The sequence below is a fragment of the Chenopodium quinoa genome, unplaced genomic scaffold (assembly GCF_001683475.1).
Source record: "Chenopodium quinoa cultivar QQ74 unplaced genomic scaffold, ASM168347v1, whole genome shotgun sequence".
Taxonomy (NCBI): domain Eukaryota; kingdom Viridiplantae; phylum Streptophyta; class Magnoliopsida; order Caryophyllales; family Amaranthaceae; genus Chenopodium; species Chenopodium quinoa.
The window spans coordinates 188,699-206,709 of NW_018744757.1; the positions used below are offsets into that span (position 1 = coordinate 188,699).

The 18,011-nt window shown below is 37.1% G+C and overlaps 1 long non-coding RNA gene across 1 annotated transcript; it reads right to left on the reverse strand.

Moving 5' to 3' along the window:
• Window positions 1–1,186: 1,186 nt before the first annotated feature.
• LOC110703717 lies at window positions 1,187–1,693 on the reverse strand. Its single transcript, XR_002507741.1, has 2 exons — window positions 1,557–1,693; window positions 1,187–1,453 (listed from the first exon to the last, which is right to left on the reverse strand). It is a non-coding gene; the product is annotated as an uncharacterized LOC110703717 (long non-coding RNA).
• Between the last annotated feature and the right edge of the window lie 16,318 nt (window positions 1,694–18,011).

Sequence of the window (18,011 nt, forward strand, 5' to 3'; positions counted from 1 at the left end):
CTTTAGTTTAGAATAGTTTCTCTCTCCTCTAAGGAGGATTAGGGTAGTTTAAGAGTCTCTCTCTCTAGATTAGGAGTAGTTTTAGAGAGAGAAAGTGAGGAATTTCAGTGGTGATTGAGAGATTGAAGATACAAGGGTGACAATTATGTTGAAGATCTTTTCTATTATCAATGAACATTATTAACTCTATCTCACCTTAGTGCTTTGTTTAATTTCATGTTTGTTTGGTTTAATTTTGATGTTTAATTCTTGATAGTGTAATTGTTCTTGATATATTGTTGATTCTTGATTTCCATAGTTGTTAGTTGATACATGATGACTCTTGAATAGTTGCTAATTAGGTAGGAATTAGGTGAAACTTGTATGATTGATTGTGATTAATTTGGGAATTGTGTTTATTGATTGTTGAGATTAAAGTGATTAATTAAGGTTTGCATGTATGTAATTCGATTAGGCCTTGAGAATTATGCTAGATTGCATTGTAATTTCTAATTATAAGACTAATTGATTTAGGAGTTGCAATTATTGATTGGTTTGGATTGTGATTCTTTTAGTTTGTTATTCATAGTGAACCATATTAACAATTAGGAAATAGCACTAATAGAAAAAGGCTCATTTGCGTCGCTCATTTATAGTGTATTTGCGTCGCTTCTATGAGCGACGCAACTGCTCGCGACGTAAATGACTTTTAAGTCATTTGCGTCGCTCCTAGGCGCGACGCAAATAAGAGTCATTTGCGTCGCTTCTTTATAAAGGAGCGACGCAAATGACTCTTCTGATAAACTTTTTTTTGTTATTTGCGTCACTCCTTTATAAAGGAGCGACGCAAATGACTCTTCTGATAAACTTCTTTTTTGTTATTTGCGTCACTCCTCTATAAAAGAGCGACGCAAATGACTCTTCTGATAATCTTCTTATTTGTTATTTGCGTCACTTGTTTATATAGGAGTGACGCAAATGACTGAGTAGACAATACAAAATTGCTGTATTTGCGTCACTTGTTTGTTTAATGAGTGACGCAAATGAGGTGAATTTTTTTTTAATTATAATAATTGCCTTGTATATGTTTGTAGTACCTGTTTTCCTTACTAGTGGTATAAAGTAATATGCTAACGCTAATATAATTGAAATTAAAATGCAATATTATTAAATAATGCAAATGTAAATTTCGGCAGAGTCTCCTTTGTAATTTGGCCTACCCATAAAATTGGGAATGACGGCATTATATTAACAACCTGTCCAATAAATTACATCTCAATATCATAGACATTATACTCATCATCCCAACACCAATTAACCAAATTCATTCATTTCAAGCCTATAATCCAAAACAAGAGTCCAACATGCGCTAAGTGTAAATCTAAAGTTCAACATTACATATAAAATACTCTGCCCAAATATCTCGAATCTCATTTATCTCCTCCTCGGTGTACGGTGTAGTTCTTGAAAAATCCTATCAACTCAACAAATATACAAGAGGAAAGTTTAAATTCAAGATTGTAGCTAACATCAAATTGTATTTATCAAACAAAAATGAAATATTTGACAACTCATACCTGAATAAGATCCTCACTGCTATGGTGATGTTCAAGTATTTCGTACATATAACGCATGACGTAGTAGCCACACTCACGTCCACCCAATTGTTGAGGACACTACATGGAATTTAGATCTTATACTAATCCATGTCTTTGCTCTCTTTTTCTATTGTTGTCAGTACCTTCTACAGCTTCACATCGAATGAACTTGTTACTCCTGTCATTCCCAGCTTATCAATGACCAAACCTAGCTGTTGAAGTTGTCTAACTCTAGTGATCAAAGCCCCAATAATTAACTCATTCTTTATGGGGGTTCAAGAACAATTTTTTATCATATTTCTCAGTTAGCTTGATGAGGAATGGCCGAATGGCATCCTACAAGAATGAAACTAATGATAAATTTGGGTGAAATAAAATGCCACCTAGTAAGGTTCTACCAAGAAACTACAATACACTCACAAATTTGACATCATCCTTAGTAACCAGCTTACTGTTTCATGGAATCAAAATGATTGTTTGTATCAATTCCCAAAATAGACAATTAGCACCTTCATATATATCCTAAAATGAATTACACATCCCATCAGTTTACTTCCATCCCCAAATGTCTTTCTACATACAGCAAAAAGATCATAACCACACATGCCGAAATAAGAAAGGAATCCTCACCTTGCTGTCTATTAAAATTCCAAACATAAAACTACCTTGGGTTATTGTGCAGTCCTCAAAATTTATCATGATTGTCCCTCAAATTTAGACACCCTCTCTTTCCCTTAAGATGAATCATCACCTTTGCTGTGTACTAAAATTCCTAAATTAGAACTGCTTTGGTTTCTAGTACCGCCCTTTGGAATCATTTCATCATGATTGTCCTTCAAATGCAGACACGCCCTCCCCTTCCCATCCAATAATCTTAGCAATAAGCCTACTAAATTCGGCAATTCAGCACTCCTCCTATATTTAGACTATCCATCAATCATCATTCTATCATTTGTTCATTCTTCATTATCAACTAAAAATTAATTGAAAATAAATTAAAATTCCTCTCTTTCTTCTTGTAGAAATTCACTGGAATTGAAGAACTCTTGTTTTTTTTTCTTTTTGATTAGTGAATGTAGGCGCATGTGATGAAAAACTAAGGTAAAAAAACGCAGATAACCTAAAGCCAAAAGAGTTATTTGCGTCACTTTATTATAAAAAAGCGACGCAAATAACCTTGTTTATGATATTGTACACAGCTCATATGCGTCGCTCATGTAGTAAAAGCGTGACACAATTTACTTAATCACTTATTTGCGTCGCTTGTTAACAAATGAGTGACGCAAATAAGTTTATTAATTGCGTCGCTTTAATAAATAAGAGCGACGCAAATGAGAGAAAGCTGAAATGCACTTGAGTTTTGCGTCGCTTCTTGAATAACATGCGACGCAAATAACTTAAAAGGATGGTAAACATAAACATTTTCTTCGCTCCTTAGAATGAGTGACGCAAATATGGCGACGCAAATGTACATTTTTCTACTAGTGTAGATCTTTGATTCCAATTGATTGCTCTTATCATTAGTCTTCACAACCTTTGATTGGCATGATCTTTCCAAGTTGTTGCAATTGTCATGATCACTTGTTTATCCCCATTCCTAGTGTTTTATATCCTTGGTTACTTGTTTTGTTAGTTGTTAGTATTCTCCCTTTCTATCTTTGGCTTCGATCTAGCTTAAGCACCCAAATCGAAAGCATTTGAACATTACCGTTCATTTGGGTTCGACCCTTGACTTGCCTCTATACTCGTATTTAGGTTTGTTAAGTGTTTATAAATTTAGTTTGACCGAGGGAAGATTAGATTACGACCTAGTTTTCCCCTCGTCAAAATGGCGCCGTTGCCGGGGAACGGTGTCTATGTTTGAGTGTTTTTTATTTCTTGAGTCTATATCTTTGTTTATACTTTTCTTTTATTTGTTTTTTGTTTGTTTATTATAAAAATGGCATATCTGTCGTTTCCTCAATATGACAATGAGCCTTTTTGTGAATATTTCAATAGACTTGAGGAAGATTTAGATTGTAATTGTTGTAGTCTTTGGGAGGCTTGTGAGATTTGTTATTTTGGTTTGAATGAGCAAACTAGGGATGAAGTTGAATGTATGCATAATGGTGAATTTAGAGCATTGTCAATTGACGGTGCTTGGGATTTTTATGTTTTGTTTGCTAGGGATGTTTATGATAAGGGTAATCATGGTTCTAATATTGATATGCAATGTCTTGATTCTTCTAATATTAGCATGAATCCCCATGATTTGTTACATGATCCCTTAAGTGAACCTAGAACACATGATTTCAACTTTATTTCCCCTTTTCTTCATGATGATGAGGTGCATGCTCAAGTTGATGCTAATGGTGTGTTTCAATATTCTTCATTATTTACCATGCCTTCTTGTGATGTACTTCGTTCCCTTAATGATGAATCTCATGTGTTTGATTGTGCCCCCACTCCCTAATGTGATGTATATGCTCATGATCTTAATGTTGATTTTTCCAATCTTGGTTGTACTTCTTCTTCTCTTTTGAGCCTCAACCTTCTTCACCTTTTGAATCTCTTATTTCTACTTTTGAATCTCAAATTAGGTGCATTGAGCTTGATAATGATCTTAGGCCTAGTAAGGAGATGATTCATTATATGAGAGGTCAATTAGAGATAATGAAAAAGAATGAGGAGCGTCTTGAGGAGGAAAGGAGAAGAAAAGAAGAGTTAGAAAGCCAATTGTCATCCTTGATGCTTATTTGTGAAAAAACCCAATTTAATGAGTGTGTTGAGGATGATGATGATGATTTTGAGCAACCAAGAAAGTGTGAGGATCCTATTGGTGAGCATTTGAGTGATGGTGAAGGAGTTGACAATGAAGAGAGTGTTAATTTTGAAAACCCTCACCCTCCTTCCTATCTTGATGAATCTCTTATGCATGGTTGTGATTCTTCTATCCATGAGTATTCGAACTCGATTGAGGTTATGACCAATGTGTTCGTTGAGTGTCAAATGAAAACCTATAGTCTTTTGAGTGAGTTTATTAAGAATGCTTCATGGAAGAGAGATGAGTTTGAAATGAATTTGCATCCATTCAGGCATGGCTTTGAGACTTAAGGCTTTAAAGAAGTTGAGGGAGTTGTGGTTCATGATTGTAGTAAAGGGGATTATGTAGTTCCTGTTGGAAGTTGGATGTTTGAGGGAGATGATAATCATGAGTGTTCTTCTTTTGAGGATTCTATGATTGTTTTTCATGCCCTTACTTGTGATTTGAGGCATGGTGGTGAGAAAGAGTTCATTTGTGATACCATAGCTCCTATTCCCTCCTCTTATTTCCCTTTTTCAAGCAATTTCAACCACATCCCCTACACTTCTATATCCCTCCCTTCCTTTGTTAATGAGCCTATTGGGGATCCCCTTGTCTATGATGATTTACATGTGCCTCATTCGTCCCCAATCATGAGTGTTCTTCTTTTGAGGATTCTATGATTTATTTTCATGCTCTTATTGGGGATTTGAGGCATGGTGGTGAGAAAGAGTTCATTTGTGATACCATAGCCCCCTATTCCCTCTTATTTCCCTTTTTCAAGCAATTTCAACCACTTCCCCTACACTCCTATATCCCTCCCTTCCTTTGTTAATGAGCATATTGGGGACCCCCTTGTCTATGATGATTTACATGTGCCTCATTCGTCCCCTATTAAGGAAGAGGGTGATGTAGCCACCCAAAAATATTTTGAGGAGAGTTTGCCTTCTTCTTCTTCTTTTTCATTTTCTTATTTTGTTGAATTTTCTATTGATTCTTCTTCCTTTTCTTGGCATCTCTCTCCTCATTTGCGTGCACTATCCTTGTTGCACGTACTCTTCCCGTCATTTGCCTACCGTTTATAATATGAAATTTGTAGTAGTGCATTTGACAATCTCTTGCGTGCGTTGAATTATTATTTTCTAGAGCGATCAAGCTTGGACTTTAAGCATGCCTTTCTCGGGAAGTAACTTGTGCTTTATTACTTTCATTTTCTTTTCTTTTTAGAATAGATTTTATCTCATGGAAATGTTTGTGTGCCTTTTCCTAGTTACATGACTTGAAGATATACTTTGGTACATTGGTTTGAATAAAGAATCAAGGAAGATTGATTCCTATTTTGCTAGCATATGGAAAGCAATTTTCAATTCTTGAGGAAATTGGCTTTGAAAGGTTGAATTGGGTCATTTGCGGGTATTTACACCTACCTAACATCCGATAATATCTTTCTTTGCTCCTTCTCTAATAGTTTATGCGTTGTTGGACATGTGTTGATACTGTTGGATTGATCTCTTTGTTTTCCCCTCCCGTGGAATATTTGTTTTATGTTTGAGCATGTTGTCTCATTCAAGATTGGGGGAGGGTATTCTAACATGTTTGGTGGGATTTTGATTTATATATTCCATGCACATTAGTATATACATTTCTATGTTCTTTATTTTGAAAAATCCCAAAAAGATTTTTGTTTCTATCAAGGCAGATTTGCGATGCGTTTTATTTTGTTCTTGCTTTGGACATAATACTTTTGGACTTGTATAGTTGAAAGTTTTTTTTCTTAAATGGTAACGGTGTGCATGGTTTGAGAGTATGCTTGGTTGATTCTTGGTTAAAGCATGCTAAGGTAGTTGGTTAGAACTAGTGGGACCATGAAACCGGATTCAACTTTTTTGTGGCATGTTGGTAGTTGCTTCCTATAGTCGAATTGACACCAATAGTGAGTTTTTGCTACATCCATGTGAGGTTCATTATTTTTTAAGCCTTCAACATAGTTTTGCATGAGTGGCATGAATCATTGACTATTGTGAACCTCATCTAGAATCTTGACACATAATTCTCAAACTCGAGACCGAACCATCTAGGGAGGACAAAGGCATCTTTTCAGGGTGGTAATTTTTCTTTTCTAGGATAGTTTTCTTAATTTTTTAGTTTTTGGGTTTACATTTGCCTACTTGGTAACCATTTGAGCCTTTTCCCTTCTTTTCAAGCCAAATATTTAGATCTTGAGCCTTTTGTTTCATTTTCATTTCCATTCTTGGTTTTTGTGAAGCAATTGATCATTATTGTTGGAGTTTGTGGTGGAGGAGCTTGGATATTTGGTTCTCTTGAAAGCAAGTTTGTGTTGTGATTTTTGTGTAAATAATGGTAAATGAATAAATGAAAAAAGACGTCCAAAGTTAAAAAAAAAAGGCAAGGACAAAGCAAGTGTAAAGTTGAAAAAGCCGTCCAAAGTTAAAAGAGGCGAGGACAAATCGCTAATAAAGAAAAAAAAAAGAAAATAATGGAAAATAAAAAAAAAAATGCAAAAATATTTTGATGTGAGTATCCTTCTCCTTATTTAGAGCATTGAGAACAATGCTCCATTTAAGCTTGGGGGGAAGCGTTCTCACTGTTTTTGTGTATATGTTTGTGTTGTTAGCTTTGAATAAGCTTAGGGGTGTTGGTGCTTTTGTTTAGTGCTTACATGATTATGGTGTTGAGGATTGATCACCCTTTGCTTCACTAATTAGGAAAACCACTAAATTTTAGCCTACTATTTACCCTTTTTGCCTTACATTACAACCTTTGAAAGTCCTTTTGACCTAGAGGTTTAGTCACCTATCGTGGGAGGGAATTATGAGTCATAGCCTAAGGAGAGGGGATGCATTGTCAAGACGTCAAGTAGCCCAAAATTATCTCTTTTTTCGGTCGTTTATGTTTCAATCAACCTCGGGTATCTTGGAATGTGCACTTCCTTGCTTGTTTAGAAAGATTTGCATTCATTTGTACTTGTACATTTGGAAAAGTCCTTTCATGAACATTTGTTTACTTTTCTTGTATTTTGGAATCCTTCTCATGCTTTGCCGTGTTTGTATTATTATGAGAGTTATAGGTTAATCTCTTAGGAAACCTTTACGAGAGCATCACTCGTCCTCTAGGGCGATCTAGGGGTTTAAATGGCTTGTCTTTAGTTGCTAAAGTTGACTGTGATTCCTACGAAAGTGAGTTAGTTTATATTCCCATCTTCTCTTTTTCGTGTTTCTTTCTTTGCTTGAATAATTTCATCATTTTTCCCTTGGGTTGGATTTTGTTTTGCTCGATGACGAGCAAAAGTTCAGCTTGGGGGAATTTTGATGCGTGCCATTTATGGCACTCTTAGGCTAGGTTTTCTACATATTTTTATGCTCGTCTTTAGTCTTTTATGTCGTGTTTTTAGGTAATAATGCTTGAATTGTGTGTATCTGGGTAAGTTTAGGGAAATGCGTGCTTTTAATGGTTTTTGTTATTATTTTATTCATTTCTCGGCTTTATCTCTTGCTTCTCCGTTTCTTTGACTTGTTTTGTAGGTGTGTTGAGTTTCCTAGGATTTAATCTTCAAGGAGGAAGCTCAAGCGCATTCAAGGAAGTCAACGGAGCCAAGTTCGAGAAGCCAAGAATGCCAGTCAAGCCAAACCAAGCAAGCTCCACAATCACAAGATCCAAGGTGGCGATCCCGAGCATCAAGGCAGCAAGCCCGAACACCTAGCCACGCTGCCTAAGCTGCCACGAGCAGCAGCACACCCGAGCAGCCATGCGCAGTAGCACAACTGCGCACCTAGCAACTACGGACGCGGGACCTGACCCCGCGGGCGCGGGTTATTACAGCTCAACTTTGCCAGTTTTGGGCAGCAAGCTACCACGGGTTGGCCGCGGCCACCCTGCGGGCGCGGGCTTTAGCCGCGGGCACGGCTTCCCTCGTGTTCTGTTTTCCTCCGCACACGTAGCTTTCTGGGTTTTATTCGCGATTTAACTTCTTTTCTCCGTTTGTATATATTTTGTACGGCTTTCTTTAGTCTTCATACATGAAATTCTTTAGTTTTAGAATAGTTTATGTTTCCTCTAAGGATGATTAGGGTAGTTTAGGAGTTTCTCTCTATATATTAGGTGTGGTTTTAGAGAGAGTAAGTGTGGGATTTCAATGGTAATTGAGAGATTGAAGATACAAGGGCGACAATTGTGTTGAAGATCTTCTCTATTATCAATGAGCATTCTTAACTCTATCCCACCTTATTGCTTTATTTAATTTCATGTTTGTTTGGTTTTAATTTGATGTTTGATTCTTGATAGTGTAATTGTTCTTGATATATTGTTCATTCTTAATTTCCATAGTTTTTAGTTGATAGATTATGATTCTTGAATAGTTGGTTAAGTAGGAATTGGGTGAAACTTGTATGATTGATTGATTGTGATTAATTTGGGAATTTTGTTGATTGATTGTTGAGATTAAAGTGATTAATGAAGGTTTTCATGTGTGTAATTCGATTAGGCCTTGAGAATTATGCTAGATTGCATTGTAATTGATAATGACATGACCAATTGATTTAAGAATTGCAATTATTGATTGGTTTGGATTGTGATTCTCTTAGTTTGTTATTCATAGTGAACCCTATCTTAACAATTAGGTGATAGCTATTTGATTCCAATTGATTGCTCTTATCATTAGTCTTCACAACCTTTGATTGACATGATCTTCCCAAGTTTTTGCAATTGTCATGATTACTTGTTGATCCCCGTTTCTAGTGTTTTATTTCCTTGGTTACTTGTTTTGTTAGTTGTTAGTATTCTCTCTTTATCTTTGGCTTTGACCTAGCTTAGGCACCCAAATCAAAAGTATTTGAACGTTATCGTTCCTTTGGGTTCGACCCTTGACTTGCCTCTATACTCGTATTTAGGTTTGTTAAGTGTTTATAAATTTTGTTTGACCGAGGGAAGATTAGACAACGACCTAGTTTTCACCTCGTCACGTACAACCAGTAGAGCTAGAAATACCTTCCCTATGCATCGTGTCGGATAGTAAACTCGGTGAAGTCGAATGAACTAGAGTAAGATATGAGGAGCTAATTCTACTCGTTGAAAACAATTAGAAGCTCTACATCGTACTCAATGATATCAAAATTGCAGGTTAGACCCTTAAAAAAAAGGTCAAGAAATTCTAACCATATGACAAATCTTGACCAGCTTTAAAAATTCTACCCATGATAACTTGAGTAACATACTAAAGAGAGTTACATTTGGCTTGATTCCTTAGGAAAGGATACCTAGGCAACCCTTTACAGGGTGCGGCCATTTTAATTTTTACAAATGTCGCAATGCTCTAATCTGTAAAATTACATTATTGATGGAATTATAATTAAAGGCTTAAAAATAAAATTGACTAATAAATTGATAGTAAAAGCAATTCTCTAACTCCTCTTTTCACTTCTGGCCCTTTTATAATTCTTCTATGCTTCTTCTTCATCATCTATCTCTTTCACCAATAGGGATCCCTTAGAAGATCTGCGCACAATTTTAGAATTGATAGTTTCTCCAATAGCCATTACACCATGTTTCTTTTCAACCCATATTTTTTTTTTCTATAGATTCCGTTTTTCGTTTCTCCTTTCCCTTGGCAATACTTTTTTTCTTAGGCATAACAAGGGTCTTGAATTCAACTCTTTTACCCCACCGTTCCTTAGGAGGAATTTTCTTATCTCCTAGGAGGTCTTTCACATTAGTCTTGCTCATCTTTAGAACTTTGTTCTTGTCCTTTTGAGATCTACCGGTTAACCACTGCTTCACATCCCTAGATAAAGAAGGAGGAACCTTTTGGGTAACAACTTCCCACAAAGGTCTAGCACACCAATAGTCATCAAACCACTCTATGTCTTGTGAAACTGGAAATTCATAAGGGCGACCAAGATCTTCATAGGGAATGGTTTGAGCAAATCCATATTGTCTCTTCACTCTTAAAGGGTAATAAAAGGTCAACTTGGACAAACTATGAAGATGACAGATAGGTTGGCTATTCCACCAAGGAACAACCCATCTTTATGGAGAAGCGTTTCTTCCTTCTTACAAAGCAATTTGGTGTATATTTTTAATATTGTTAGGAGGGCTGATTGATTTAAGTCACACCATTGGCCATATATACAAAAACTCAATGCAAATAATTAGTATTACTATACAAAATTAAATATTTTTGAATTCTGCAATTAAAAATAACAATTTTCTACTTGTAATAATATCGGAGAACCTCGAAGAGGTGATTTTAGATTTCTTTTTAGCTCATCTAAGCTAAGCATTGTTTCTCTAACAATAATTAATGGCATTGGATTTCTTCTTGATTTAATTTGCTCCATGACAGACACTAATATTGCTAGACCCTCACGAATATTACCACTAGTGAGGATATATTGGCTAGAAATGGAAAAGAAGAAAGCCCTTCTCTTATAAACATGAAAAGACTCCGAGCGTGGTCTATCAAAATAAAAACGTGCAAATTCTTTCAAATTAACCACATTCCCATATACTATATCTTTTTCATCCCTAAGGTTAAGAAAGCGCTCAAGATATTTATAATAATATTCGCTCACTTTAGGAATTTCCGCAGATCTAAAGAAGGGAAGCCAAGAATGGCACTAAATTCTTAAGGTAAAGGGCAAATTTCATCAAGACCTAACCTAAAGCAATGAGTGTCCGAATTCCGATACTCTAAAGCGGTATGAATAAAATCTATGTTAAGATCTACCCTCTTAATTCCAAACAAACCCCCAAGTGGAAAAATTCATGCCCTTTCCTCTCTTTAGCAATCAAAGACCGACACCTTCACGAGTAAAATCGCTAAAATTCTTAGACATTATGGAAAATTAAAGATGAGATTATTTTTTCAGTTCGAATTATACCAAAATTGACGGATTTGGGGGCTATATATAAACAGAACTGGCGGAAACCTAATCCAAGAAAGATTCAGAAGAATAAAACCAGCGCGCCGCGAAAAAAGATGTCGCGCCGTGACTAATGCTAGCGTGCCGCGACAATTTAGTTCTTTCCACATCAGAACTATGCGCTTAGCTGACCATATATATCCGACTTTGACTCGGATTTGTACTTTGACTTTACGGTTTTGATTCTTTTCAAAAGCCTTATCCAAATATTATTTTTTGGCAAATTTATTCCAAACACTTATCCCACATTTGATTATTTTGAGTTTAATTAAATTAAAGCTTATTTTTAGTCATATCCAATTTTATTTTTCATTCTTTTCTTTTTGGGGAGAAAGTCGGATACCCTCCATTAATAATAAAATGACGGAAATTTTTGCTCAAAAAATTAGTCACAAAGTTTTTTTTTTCACACTCTTATGCACATAAAATGAAAAATAAAAGTGCAAAAAAATAAAATAGACATAGTAACATAGGATATATATACTATATGTCTAACATAAGTGTCAATTCATATAATACAAATAAGAAAATTCCTACAAAGTCAAAATAAATATATACAGGTACAACTATGATGGTGGAGGATGCAAATGGGGAGGAACTCCAAACATATCAAAGAACTGTACAGTTCGAGGAGTCAACCCCTCACCAGCATCAGGATCACGGATTCACGGATGGTCGAAAATAGAAGAGTGGGGCCAGTCCATCCTACCTCACCCTGTTGCTGCACTCCCAAATATTGAGGCTGCTGCGAAGATGAGCCAACCTCATACGCTCCACCACCCGCTAAACGAACCGATCTCGCACCTCCTTGGCCAGTCGGCCTCTTCGAAGCACCCTCAGAGGAAGAACCCAAATCTTCTAGTACTACAGTGTGGTTCGACTACACTCGACCACCTTGGCTCCGTGCCGAAGTACATCGATACCTCTAGCCGGATTCGGATCTCTCCCTCCGATCCTCGGGTCTTGTACGAGTGCGTGTTGGAGGAACATGCTGAAATAGAAAAACAAATCAAGTCAAACATGTCAAAAGAAATTCCTCCATGTCGTCATCACCATGACAACAACTAGCTCGGTGACTCAACCTCATGAGCTAGTAACAAAAAGTCGTCCATTGATGGGTGTCATAAATGGCACCCATTTGATGAGTATTTAAGTTGATTTTACCCTCTTTTTATAGTTTTTCTTCTTATTAAATTCTTAGTTTCATGATTTTGCTCTATGTTTTTACCTTTTTTGTCTTATTTTGTGGTTTTGTGCATTTCTATGGATTTTCTAGTCTTTTCTCCTTTATTAATTCTATTTTCGTGGTTGTATGTATTTTATGAGGTTTTGGGTCTTGATATGGATGGATAACTAAGGTGGAAGATGCTTTTGGAGCAAGCTCATGGCAATAGGAAAGCTCAATATGCAAGGAAGTGGATTCTCAAAGTTCTAGCTCTTGCGCTCTCGAGCCTTGCTCTCATGAAGATGCGGTGTTGAACCCGCTAGTGATTGCACTCATCATCCTTGGTGTCCATCATCATCATTCGGTGCGCTCATTCGAAGCCCATTAGTGAATGCACAAAGCCTCGAGAAGATCTAAAGGAACCAAGAGGATGTGCGGGCGCACAACCCACGGGCGCGGGCGTGCCGTTTCGGGTCCCTATTTTTTTTTTGTTTTTGTTTCGCGCCTCCTATAAATATCTACTTGTAACCCGGTTTTTGTAGGCAATTAGAGATAATCTTTGATCATATTATTAGCTTAGTGGAGAGTTCTCTCTCTAGTTTTAGGGTTAGTTTAGGAGTAGATTTAGAGAGAGAAAGTGAGGAATTTCAATGGTGATTGAGAGATTGGAGATTCAATGGTGACAATTGTGTTGAAGATCTTCTCTATTATCAATGAATATTTCTAACTCTATCTCATTTTATTACTTTGTTGAATATTCATGTTTGTTTGGATTGATTTAGATGTTTGATGCTTGATTAGTGTAGTTGTTCTTGATATTTTGTTGATTCTTGATTTCCTTAGTTGTTAGTTGATTAAATGATGATGTTAGAGTAGTTATTTGGCTAGGGATTAGGTGAAACTTGTATGATTGATTGATTGTGCACGGTATAACCTTCCACAACTAAATCCTCTACACCACCATACACCAGGAATTTATCCTTGTTCCTTTTCAGGTACTTTAGGATATTTTTTGGCCGCAGTCTAATGCGCCTCTCCTAGGTCTGATTGGTAACGGCTCGTAGCACTTAAGGCATACGATACATCTAGCCTAGTACATATCATGGCATACATGATCGATCCAATAAGCGAAGCATATGGAATCTGATTCATTCTTACCCGCTCATCAAGTGTCTGTGGACACTGCTTCTTGCTTAGGGTTATGCCATGTGACATTGGCAGGTGACCTCTCTTAGCCTCTTCCATGCCAAATCGAGCAAGTAACTTATCAATATAAGTACTCTGACTCAATCCAATCATCCTTTTCGATCTATCCCTATAGATCTTGATGCCTAGTATGTACTGAGCCTCTCCCAAGTCTTTCTTTGAGAAGCACTTTCCAAGCCAGGCCTTTACAGACTCTAACAACGGAATGCTGTTTCCAATGAGCAATATGTCATTGGCATATAAGACTAGGAAGGCAATGTCACTCCCACTGACCTTCTTGTAAACACAAGATTCATCTGGATTCTTAATAAAACCAAACTTACTGATGGCTTCATCGAATCGCAGATTCCAACTTCTTCTTGCTTGCTTTAATCCATAAATGGACTTCTTAAGCTTACAAACTTTCCTAGCAATGTTTTTGTCGACAAAACCTTCAGGTTGTGTCATATACACAGTTTCTTCCAAATAACCATTAAAGAAGGCGGTTTTTGACGTCCATGTCCCATATTTCATAATTGTAATATGCAGCTATCGCTAGGAGGATCCGAACGGATTTAAGCATTGCAACTGGTGAAAAGGTTTCATCGTAATCAATACCATGAACTTGTCTGTAATCTTTTGCCACCAATCTAGCTTTGTAAATGAATACATTTCCATAGTTGTCGATTTTGAACTTGAAAATCCACTTACATCCGATAGGTGTATAACCTTCGGGTAAGTCAACCAAGTCCCAGAATTGATTTTCAAACATGGAATCCATTTCAGATCTCATGGCCTCTTGCCATTTAGCAGAGTCGGTGCTTGCCATTGCTTGCTTGTAGGTTGCCGGTTCATCTCCATCCATAATCAGGATGTCCTGATTCTCAGTTAATACTAAACCAAGAAATCTATCAGATTGAGATCTCGGCCTTTGAGAACCTACGTAGGGTAATGGATTGAGCATTTGCATTGTCGGTTCGACTTTGCACATTTTTATCATTTTGACTTGCGTCAACAGATGTTGTTTGAGCACTTTAACTGTCATTATGATTTTGTTGCTCATCCTCACGAACTTCGTCGAGTTCGATTTTCCTCCCACTTGTCATCTTGGAAAGGTGCTCCTTCTCCCAAAAGACACCATCGCAAGCAACAAACACTTTGTTCTCCGATTTTTTGTGGAAGTAATACCCTTTGGTTTCTTTTGGGTAGCCCACAAATTAAACCTTGTTAGATTTGGGATGAAGTTTGTCAGAAATTAATTTCTTGACATATGCTTCGCATCCCCATATCTTTAGAAAAGATAACCTAGGAGGTTTCTTCGTCCATAATTCATATGGAGTCTTTTCTACAGCTTTTGATGGAGCACGATTCAGTGTTAGTACCGCAGTTAGAAGTGCGTGTCCCCAGAAAGAGATAGGAAGATCACTAAGACCCATTGTTGATCGTACCATGTCTAACAAGGTCCGATTTCTCCTTTCGGATACTCCGTTCCATTGTGGAGTTCCTGAAGGTGTCAATTCTGAAAGTATACCCTTTTCTTTCAGATAGTCATCGAATTCTTGGCTTAAGTATTCACCACCTCGATCCGATCGAAGGGCTTTGATTTTCTTGCCAAGCTGAATTTTCAACTTCACTCTGAAATTCTTTGAACTTTTCAAATGATTAATATTTATGCGACATGAGGTAGACATAGCCATATCTACTATAGTCGTCTGTGAAAAGTGATGAAATATCGATGTCCATTTCTTGTGGTTGAGCTCATTGGTCCACAAACATCGGTATGTATAAGACCCAATAAGTCACTTGACCTTTCTCCCAACTTGGAGAATGGCTGTTTAACCATCTTGCCTAATAGACATCCCTCGCAATTCTCAAACGATTCTAAATCAAAAGAGTCAAGAACACCTTCTTGTAGAAGTTTCTTGATGCGTTTGATGTTGATGTGGCCAAGACGACAATGCCACAAGTAAGTTTTGATTTCACTCTATGGTCTTAGCTCTTTTGGTATCATTATTCACATTATAAACTTGTTTGTCTAAAGAAAGCACATAAAGGCCATTTTCAGAATGTGCAATACCATATAAAACATTATCGAGATAAAACGAACATTCTTTGTCCTTTACTCGAAATTCAAAAGCTTTGGCGTCCAACGCCAAAATTGAAATAATGTTTTTGGTAATGTTAGGAACATAATAAACATTATCGAGTTCCAAAAACTAGCCCGGTGGGCAAAGACAAACTGAGAGTTCCTACGGATACGGCACCAATTCTGGCTCCATTGCCGACCCAGAGTTCAATCTCTCCCTTCTCTAGCCTTTTAGCGTTCCTTAGTCCTTGAGAATTGGAACAAAGGTGTGAGCCACATCCGGTATCTAATACCCATGATGTTAAGCTAGTGAAATTAAAGTCTATAACGAATATACCTGATTCAGAAGCAACGGTTCCGTTCTTCTTATCTTCCTTGAACTTGAGGCAATCTCTCTTCCAATGTCCCTTCTTCTTACAGTAGAAACATTCAGAATCAGATTTAGAAGACGTTACCTTCTTATCCTTGGTAGCTTTAGACTTAGGCGGAAAAGTTTTCTTCTAACCTTTCCCCTTAAAGCCTTTCTTCTTCTTGCCCGAAAATTTGAAAGGCTTGCCCTTTTTAATCATCAGCATATCATGCTTCCCCTCATCCTTGAGCGTTTGCTCGGCTTGCTTCAACATACCATGAAGCTCGGTGAGGGTTTTCTCCATGCTGTGCATATTATAGTTCATCTTGAACTGATCATAGCCTTTGTGCAGTGAGTAGAGAATGATGTCAATTGCCATCTCGGTTGAATACCCCGCATCAAGCCTTCCCATGTTTTCAAACAATCCAATCATTTTGAGTACATGTGGGCTGACTGGCTCTCCTTTCTTGAGCTTGCTCTCAAGGATCTGCTGTGGGTTTCAAACCTTTCAGTTCGGGCCTACTCTTGGAAACATATTCTGCAATTCAGAAATGATCTCAAAAGCCGTCTCTTTTTCAAAGAAAGTCTTTGAAGCTCAGGAGACATTGTGGCCAACATGATGCATTTGACATCTCGATTGGCACTTTGCCATCAATTTAGGGCAGCTTGAGTCACCTCCTCATTGGGAGTCTCGGGCATTTCCTCATCAAGGAAATATTCCTTTTGCTCTTGCATGAGAACAATTCGCAAGTTCCTTTGCCAATCAAGAAAATTTGGCCCACTCAGCTTCTCCTTGTCGAGAATTGAGCGTAACGAGAATAGGTTGTTTGAGTTATTTGAAGACATGATTCTACAATTGAAAGAATTTGAAATGAAAAACCATTCATTATACTTAAATAAGATTGAATTCATGCATTTTAATCAAACTTATTTAAAACGTCTTATTCACACATTAAAGATTGTCCCCATTTTAGGTGAGAATAAGTCGATTCCAAGATCCAAAGAAACAAAGAGTGGTTAAGCATGCTTTGGCTTGTCTTAACACTCAATCTCCTAAGGTAAGCAACGCTTTGGTAATGGCTCCAAGCCACTCTTGGTTGAATAAATCGTCGCATCCAATGCTCTCTAAACAATTTATTCACTTTGCCACGACATGTTAGGACTCCATCACTCATATCGTTGAGTATAACCAAAACCACCTTGCATACCCGGTATGCCTTACATTCCTTGGAGAAGTAGTGATGCCTCGCTTTGGCGTAGCCCACCACTACCCTCGTTCGGTTGGTAAGTGTGTTTTGGACCTAGGGTTTCTATGTTGGTTGATTTAAGTGAACTTAATTAATCATCTCAACATTTGAAATCCTAAACATGCATCTAACATATAATTCATATATATATAAACATAAATATAAATAGAGATGCATTTGGCAACTAGCATGACCCCTTGAGATCTTCATGTCTTCAAAAGGTCTTCATTTGCAACTTCATGGCTTTGTCTTCTAAGAACCCCGTCTTCAAGACTTGACTAAAATATTACAATTGCTAGTATCTACGATTAGGACTAATCTAAACATTAAGGTACAAAAATACTCAACGGTTCGCAGACCGTATTTAGATTTACAAAAATTACATCACGGATCACAGTCCGTATTTTCTATCCTAATCGGGCCCCACTAGTTGCCATTTCATAAAACCTGTGAGAGAATTTACATTCCATTCATCCATTCACTATCTGTGAATGGCCCATGCATTTTACAACGATGAACAAGTAACAATACATAAAACGCGCGAGAACTAGTAACTAATCTAGGTGGTTAATCCAATTAACACGCCTAATTAAACTAGTCAAAGTTGTTTTAACCGGTTATGGAAATAACTAAGAGACGCTCCCACTAAATTCCGCATCCAACTTAACTAATCCAATTAATT